The following is an 8,967-nucleotide window of genomic DNA, read 5'->3' as shown; positions in this document are numbered from 1 at the left end:
ACTTCCAAGCAAGAAACACGTTTATCTTTACAGATAGTACGACGATCGATTGGATAGAAAGAACGAACTAGGAAGTAGTATAATACGAGGATTTTTCTGGTTCCACGCGGCTTCAATTATGCATCCATTGTCGTGGCCGAAGACTGGTAAGACAAAGGGATCGTTGAACCAGCGGACGTCGATTGGATTAGCCAGTGAAGGATATCATTGTCAAGGTGAACGCGTGTTCGATCCGTCGATCGGTCCAAGTCTGGTCGTTATCGAGCATACAAGTGCCTCGTTAATCTCTTTAAGTCCGTAACTTTCTCGTCCTCTGATGTAACATTACGATTATCTTCTGCTAGATACCGGTTCGCTCGTGTACAATGCACATTTTGCATGATCGAGTAACTTTGCGGATATCATAAATCCACTCAACTCTACCCTCCTCGAATTCCATCCTCGAAGACACCTCGCTTAATTTCACAGCGTTCGTTCGATCCTTCCCGTAAACGTTCATTTCAAAAAATTCAAATTCAAAGGACAATCAGTACGTTGAACTGCCGCGGGGCGCCAAGTTTAGTGAAAGCGTTTAAATTTGAATAAACGGTAATATTTGTAAAACTTTCATCTAACGCATCACACAACATATTTAAATAATTCTATTTCTGGATGCGTTGTATTTAAATAAAAAATTCATTTCGACGCGGTGGACAAGTTACGCAGAACCGGTCCGGCGTTCGACGTGCCAATAGAATTCCAAATTCTATCAAAATAGAAAATTCACCGAGACGTCCTTGGTTATCAGAACGTACATGATTCGCGTCACGACGGCATCGTCCTTACTCGATCTCGGCTCGAGATAAGCTCCGTCCAGCGAGCTGAGATACCGATCTGCTTTGCATAATCACGTTCATTAATCAACCGTTCGGAACAGTCTGGCCTGGGTCAACGACGAGAGGAGTCTCCGTGATGCCGAGCCGCGGGGCCAGGCGTGTCCAGTCGAATTCTTCGTGGGAAGAGGAGAATTTTCACCGTGGAATCTGTACTTTGGTGCACGAAACCTGTATCGCAGTTCCTTCGAGAGAAACAAGCAATCCTAGACTGTTCGACGTGCAGAGTAGTTCACTGCTTCCCTTTTCTTTCGAAATACTGGTTTTCCACGTATCAGAGTCCGTTTTTGTCCGATCCAATTCAGTTCCAGGCTTTTGACTGTGAGTGGAGCTCGATGAATGGACGCACCGTTTCTAGTTAAGCCTGATAGACGTCCGTGGTAATTAACGGGCCACGCGTTACACATTCGCCGACGATCGAACAGATCAACGTTTCCTGCCTCCTCTACCTCGATCCGCGTTTTATTATTTCCCTCGGCGATTTCACGGTCGCGGTTACGTGAAAGGTGAATTTCCAACGCGGACCCCGCCGATTGTGTAACTGCCGGCGTTACCTTGTTGCGCAATCGCGGCGAGACAGAGTGAAACACGGTTTGGTTGTGTTGTGTGCGCAGGTAGAGGGAAATTGTAACGAGAAGTTGGGATTAACGCGAACTTCCTTATCGAGGCGCTGGAAGAGAATTACTTGGGTTGATTGGTTTCGTTTTCGAGTATGGTAATTTTCGTTTATTTGCAGTGGGAGGGAACGTTGATTCTTTGAAGATATTTTGGATGTGGGATGTTATTACACGTTTCTAGAATGAAATTTGAAAAATTTGGAGATTGTAGGGTATATTGAATTATGTGTGTTTGAGATTCGGTATTAGAAAAATCACAGTTTTATTGCAATTTTGAATCACCGATATTGGTTTCAAACGACTCTCAAAGCCTCAAAACTCATTCGACTGATACTGGTTTCAAATGACTCTCAAAGCCTCAAAACTCTCATTCCACTGACACTAGTATTTTATAAACTTATTCTTCCCCCACGCTCCAAAAGAATTCTATAAAAATGACACCCAGAATACATAAACTCTTATATCCACAAAGGTACTCACACACAATCCTCATTTTCTATCATTTCTAACCAAAATTCACAAGATTCCTAGATCGAAGTATCACCGTTCCATTGCTAAACAAATGAACTTTCACAAAACCTTCGCTTTCCAAAAAGAATAAAGACAAAAAGTGCCGCAAGAACGGCTGTTTTTTTGGAGGTTTCGCGTAATTCCTTAAGAGGCTTAACGCATCGCCACAGACATCGAGAGGGTAATTACGTTTCTAGGAAGGAGTGATCCTTGAATTTACCGGGCGGTCGAGAAACTTTTCGCGGTAACAGCCTGAAGATAAAGCTGGTCGTTGCTCGGCAATTAACCCGTTCGACCGGTGGTGGGCCTCGGTAGAAGTTCTTACATTTGAATAACGCCTCTAACACGCCGCTCCTCCTGTTACAGCTAATTTACGCGCTTGGATTACGATCCTGGCGTCCTCGCGCGAAATACTTCTCGGTATCACTTTAAATTCTATCGCCGTATCCGTGTACATACGTGCGATTACTCGTGATTACAAACGGGTAACCAGGTAGAGGGAGAAAAAGAAAAAAAAATCGAAACGCTGTTTGGTGGATAAGTTGCAGAAAAGCGAGCGCTTAACCGCATTCCCTTCGTTCTCGTTTCGTGTATATCTGTTGGAATTATCGCGTTCACGTCGAGGACACGATCTTTCTGCCATATTATGCTAGTGATTTTACTAGATTACGCTAGCAGCTACCATTTCGAGGCGGTATCACCTTGATGTTTCCTAGAAAGGTCAACGAAATTCTACCTTTCTCCACATTTTCCTACGTCAGCAGAGATTTCCATTGCAACTGAACAGAAAAATACCGAGAGAGTTCTAATCGTTACGTTTCTATATATACACCGGTACGGAGAGCTAGGAGAGCTTCGTTAAAATTCTCGATCGTTTATTTCTCTTTCGTCGTAAAGATTACTGTGTTTCTTAGCTATCCGTCCCGTTAATTCTACTTATCTAATTACACACAGTTTAACCAGAGACGTCTCCTATCCGGCGACAAGATGAAGACGAGCGAGCACGGAAATTGTAAGCGTGCCTCGTAAATTTCGCCAGGGTAGGTAACACACGCTGGTTGACATTGAAAGTTGACGAACGGTACTGGCGGCGTTAACGGTGTGTCCCCCCGCTGTCGTAATTAAGTAAACCGCGTCGCGACGATTCGCGTGTCACTCGTCCGTCGTTGCGTCATTCGTCTCTTTGAAAGAAACACGCACGACACGAAGCAATTAGGGAATCATTCGTGTCCAGGATCGGGCACAGTTATCCAAATATCGGTCGTGACAGCTGTGGTGAGGAGGCATTTAACACGGTTGTTACGTCAATTGCGAAAGATGCAGAAACGTGGAGAACGAAGGCGGGGAAGCAACAAGTGGTTAGCTTCGAAATCGGAGCGACGCACGGTGCTACAAAACAGCTGTCTGACTGTACGAAACTTCAAATTCTCGTGAATTTCGATTATTTCATCGATGGTTTCTTTAATCCGAATATTTACATTTTAATAGTTTCAATTTCATTGGCTGAAATCATATACAGTCAACACTCCTATAACGCGATTAATTCGTACCGAGTTATATGGAAACCGCGCTGTAAGAAACTCAGATTTAACGTGCAAACTAGATTAATTCGTGCCGCGTTATATGGAAACCGCGCTATAAGAGACTCAGAATTAGTACGGATCAGATTGATTCGTACCGCGTTATATAGGAACCGCGTTGAGTGAAACTCGGAAGTAAGTAAAATCACTTGTTAATCTGTTTGAATCGTCTGCACGGTTTTATAAACAGTTTCCTACTAACAAGTTGTAAGTAGCACTTAAAATTGATGACAAAGTAAGTGGTTGCAACAGCGAAAGTTCGGCAGTGCTATTGAATAAAAAAATTCACGCAAATACGCAACAGTCAATCATACGATCTATTTTAAGCATTAAAACAGAACACTGTGAACAATCTCGCATCGTTTCTTCGCTTATAGGGGAATTCCCTGATAACTGAAATTGGAAAATGGTGATGTACCTTCACCAAAAAGAAGGGAATTCCCCGCTAATTTCAACTGTAAAAATTTAACACATAGATAAATTCATGCTATAGAGAATCTTCTTAAACCAATTAAGTTGATGGAATGTTGTTGAACGGAAACCGCGTTATAGGAGGGCCGTCGCAATTTTGGCACCGCGTTATACGGAAACCGTGTTATAAGAGTACCGCGTTGTAGGAGGGTTGACTGTAGTAGAATTTGAATATTTAGAATTTCATTGGCTGAATTTAAAATTCGAATAGTTTGAATTTGATTGGTAGGCTGAATTTAAACAGCGCTTATTTTAATGACATTGGCTGAACTCAAATTAGAAATATTTCGAATTTCCCTGGTTAATTTTCAGACTTGAATAATTTGCTTTCTTTAATTGCATCGGCGGAATTGAAATTTTAAATATTTCGAATTTCACTGGTTAATTTTCAAACTCGAGTAAATTAAATTTGATTGGCTGAATTTAAACGGTGTTTAGGTGAATTGCATTGGCAGAACTCAAATTTTCGAACAGTTTGAATTTCATTGGCTGAATTGAAAATTCGAATTATTTGCTTTGAAATTTCAGCGGATTCAGGTTTTCGCATTAATCGCATCACCGATGTTTTGCTTCTTTCGAAGTAGCATACGGATAAAAATGACGACGTTCATCAGGTTGCCTCGCCTCGCGGTTCAGTTAGGCGAGATGCCGATTGTGCGGAATACAACCGTGAGAAGAAAGAAGCGTTACACGAGCATAGAGAGGACTTTCCTGGCTCGCTGGGTTAATTGTCGTGTGCCGACCAGTTTAACCGCTTATTTTACCTTAATATCTCTTTCTTCATACGAGAATTATCCTTGATACCTTGAAAATCCCATCCTTTATTCTCACTCACATTTCGCACTTCCTCCGACCATTTTCTAAATCTCACTTCCATATACTATATTCACCTTTCTATTGGAATTATTTAATTGCATCCTCTCTTCGAAAAATAACCAAAAAAAAAAAAAAAAACAGAATATCGCTGGGAAAGATTGATTTGGACAAGAAACTGTTACAGAAAACTCACGAGACGAAGAGAGGATCGAGAGGCTGAAGAACGACTCCGAGGCGAGACGCGAGGCGAGCAATGCTTGCGAAATAATTCGCGTGCATAATTGGTTCAAGGTTATCAAGTACCGTTGCTTCGGGGAATTCGCTCGTCTCTTCGAACCTTGCGTTAATCGAGACCTTGTTTCTCCTACTTTCGACCCTACCTACCTACCTACACCGAGTAATTCTAATCATCTCGAAATATTTCGATGTCTTCATTCACCGAGATTTTCACAATGCACCGAATGGATTGTGAAAGAGCTCCTTTGTTCGTTGATTCTCCTTCAAAAGAACACTTGTAAACCTCGCTCTTTTATCATCTTACAATACACCTCTCTTCGTTTAACCGCTCTAATGGAGATGTAACAACCGTTACCCTTTGCTAAAAAGTCCCCAACAATTTTCTATAGATTCACTCGGAACAAATACACCAAAGCTCGTGATAAACATTCTCCACGTCTACGTACAATGTCACTTACCGCGAAGCAAACCTGAATGGTCATTACAAAATTATTAAGATCCGCGAAAAAGTTATTCAACTCTGGAATCTCGTAATGCAACGAGTACATCTGGTGAAGAAATGTAATTTAAATCGTATAATGCTTTCTATACGAACGTACCGGGTGTCCTAATACGTACGAACGACAGAGTATCGAGAGGAGTCTCGTTTAGGGGGTAGCGCAACAAGCAGGTGGGTGGTAAAGATTGAAAATGGGAGAAAAAACAGTGTCGAAGCTCTGTGTTACGTAGATGAATGACGTGTAAAATAGTAGGATCCATTGATCATGCAGAAGTACATGCGCTTAGTAGTATCGAATCATCCTACGTTGCAAGCCATAGCGAAAGTACAAGCACGATTGTTCGAGGCGGCCGAGCCGCACGGATCCGATCGGATCTGTCGATACGCCAGAAAGGGTTAATTGAAGAGCACGTATGTTGAACACCTTCGACCCGACGACCTGATAGATGACACGATCGTTGCTTCGTTAAAAACGTACAGCTCCTAGATCCAGATTTTGTTTTACCAAAATAACGAAGTCGTGGTATTAGAAACAATGGTTATTCCTGTGTACCGATGAATTATTTAACCGATACTGCTGCTAACTTCGTTGGGAAAATAAGGATAAAAAGAGCGGTAATTAATTATGGCAACGTGAACCCCTCGGCCTGTGGTGTGGCGACGACGATCATTGTTGGCGCTCGTCACGCGCGTGTGTCGAAGACCTTAGACCCGACGACCCGTTGGATGACATCATAATTCCTTTACGGGACACGGCCGCTTTGTACCATGCTTTCGGATGACATAAACGCGAAAGAAGTGTACGTCGCAGTGGACGACGCGATTAACATAAGTGAGCGGTTTTGTGAGAATAAACGATTATTTTTGTGGGTAATGGATCGGGTGGTTAATTCGGGGTTAGGTACGTGGGATCGTCTTTTACGGAGGTGATTTAGTCAAAGGTGGTTTTAATATTGCTGTACGTGTAATACTTCAAATACTCCGAGATTCGAAAATTTTGGTATTGTAAATACTCCAGTATTCCTACATTCTAATATTCCAAATACTCCAATACCCCAAATACTCTGATATTCCAGCATTCCAATACACAAGATACCCCAATTTGCCAATAATTCAATATCCCAAATACTCTAACAATCCAACATTCTAATAATCCAAATACTCCAATACCCCAAATACTCTGATATTCCAGCATTCCAATACCCAAAATACTCCAATACGCCAACATTCCAATATCCCAAATACTTTAACATTCCAATACCCAAAATTCTCTGATATTCCAGCATTCCAATACACAAGATACCCCAATTTGCCAACATTTCAATATCCCAAATACTCTAGCAATCCAACATTCTAATATTCCAAATACTCCAATACCCCAAATACCCTGATATTCCAGCATTCCAATAACCAAAATACTCCGATATTCCAACATTCCAATATACCAAATACTCCGACATTCCATCATTCCAATATCCCAAATACCCCAACACTCGAATATTCTAATATTCTCCACGCTTTAAAACCCTCGCTGTACCAAAGCATTTACACCTCGATGTTTTGCATGGCATAATAGTCCCCGAGCCACCTTGCGCCTCTCGTTATGGGAGAAAAACAAGCTATTAAGCGGAAACAACCTGTTAGAAGGCTATCGACGAATTTGCAATGTCTCACCGATCGTGACAGTCCACTGGCCACGAAGTGTGGGAGCGCGAGATGACAGAGCTGCCGGTAAAACGATGCCGGGAAAGACAATAGGAAGAGGGACAGGTTGCAGCGATTATTGGCAAAGCTACCTTACAATGGGGTTTTAAATTTGAACCGCAATCACTCTGGTAATTTTTCGGATCAACGAGTTTTACAAAATCGGCTGGAAATAACAAGTTCAAGTACGGTACCGGGGGCTTCACCTGACATCTCCTCGATATTATAAAATATCAACGCTGTTCTTTCCTTTCTTTTTACGTCCTTTAGTCTAAATTTTCTCTCTGCTAGCGTTCTTATACGATAATTACCATTACGATTTTACGCGTTCACGTTTACACGCTGATTAAATTCAATAAATTCCATCGCGATATTCCACGAACATCTTCCTTCGTTCTACCGGCTGCTGGATCTCTTATCCGTCAGTCTATAATTAACGATTTACCGTAAATTACGGAAGGCGAATTATCGATTCAAGTAATCGATATCCACGGAATCGATACTCGCTCACGCATCGAACACGGAAGGTTGAAGGTCGTCGCTTCAGAACTACCTTTTCTGTTTATCAAACCCTGGACCTTCTTTTATGCAACCTGATCGGTCGCTGTATCTGAATTCTTTTAACGATCCTTGTTATACTAAACATGATTCGAGCCACGATATAATAACAAGTATTTTTAACAATCTCCCCGTATCCGTTAGAAACAACAGGATACGAACTCCAGCGAAGATCGATGGTCATTTTTTTTAGCAGCGTTATTATTTTAACCGTTGCGTCTAATCGGGAAAAGTGGATTCCCATGTTCAACGAAACCCGGCCACTTCTTATCGCACGATCGTTAAAAATTGAATAGAAAAATAGAACTATTATCTAATTTACTAGAAGAATTCCAAAATTTCTTTCAATGCAACTGTTCGAATTGTTTCTCGACGAGTAAAAAGGAGGAGCAATGGAATAATTTAAGGATCAGCCGGAAATGCCGGTTACCAGCCAGTTTCATAACTTCACCACGCGTCGATCGATCTGCAGGGAGAATTTTGCAACGGTTTGGCACCGCGGGGAGCGATGCCTCTCTCGCAGTTTTGCGGAAACTTTTGCAACCGATTGATGCATCCCGAAGCCTCGTTCTACACTAATGCAATTAACACGCAGACCGAAGGAAATTACAAAGCTGGGAGGCGGGAGATGAGAGACGACCGGACCGTGACAACGAACGACCATGAAATCGGTTCGACTCTCCCACGAGAAAGGCCCACGCCGCTGCATCTTCGTGGAAGTCGAGATATCTGACAAGCCTCGGCCGGATTAAACCACTTCATTGTTGCGATCGCCGCTCTTCGTGCCTCGGCTATGAACTCCACGGAGATCGTTCGATGCCTTAAATGGAATCGTGAAAATCGTTTGAATTCATCTGTATCGAGAAGTGAGATTTCTACGACCCCTCTGATTATTTCCCTTTCAGCGCGTTTAGCCGAGCAAAATAATACGAATCTAACGCCTAACGTGATCGCATTAGAGGAACGATTGAAATTTCTTTCGTGTCGCATAACATTCTTTCAATAATACTTCCTCTCGATTGATTTGAGTAATGAAAAATTTATTAGAAAAATTCCCCAAGATTCTACCTTCTCCTGGAAATTTTTGTCTAACCTTCGATGAT

This window comes from Habropoda laboriosa, unplaced genomic scaffold (assembly GCF_001263275.1).
Source record: "Habropoda laboriosa isolate 0110345459 unplaced genomic scaffold, ASM126327v1 scaffold2, whole genome shotgun sequence".
NCBI classification, from domain to species: domain Eukaryota; kingdom Metazoa; phylum Arthropoda; class Insecta; order Hymenoptera; family Apidae; genus Habropoda; species Habropoda laboriosa.
This window is presented reverse-complemented; position numbering follows the sequence as displayed.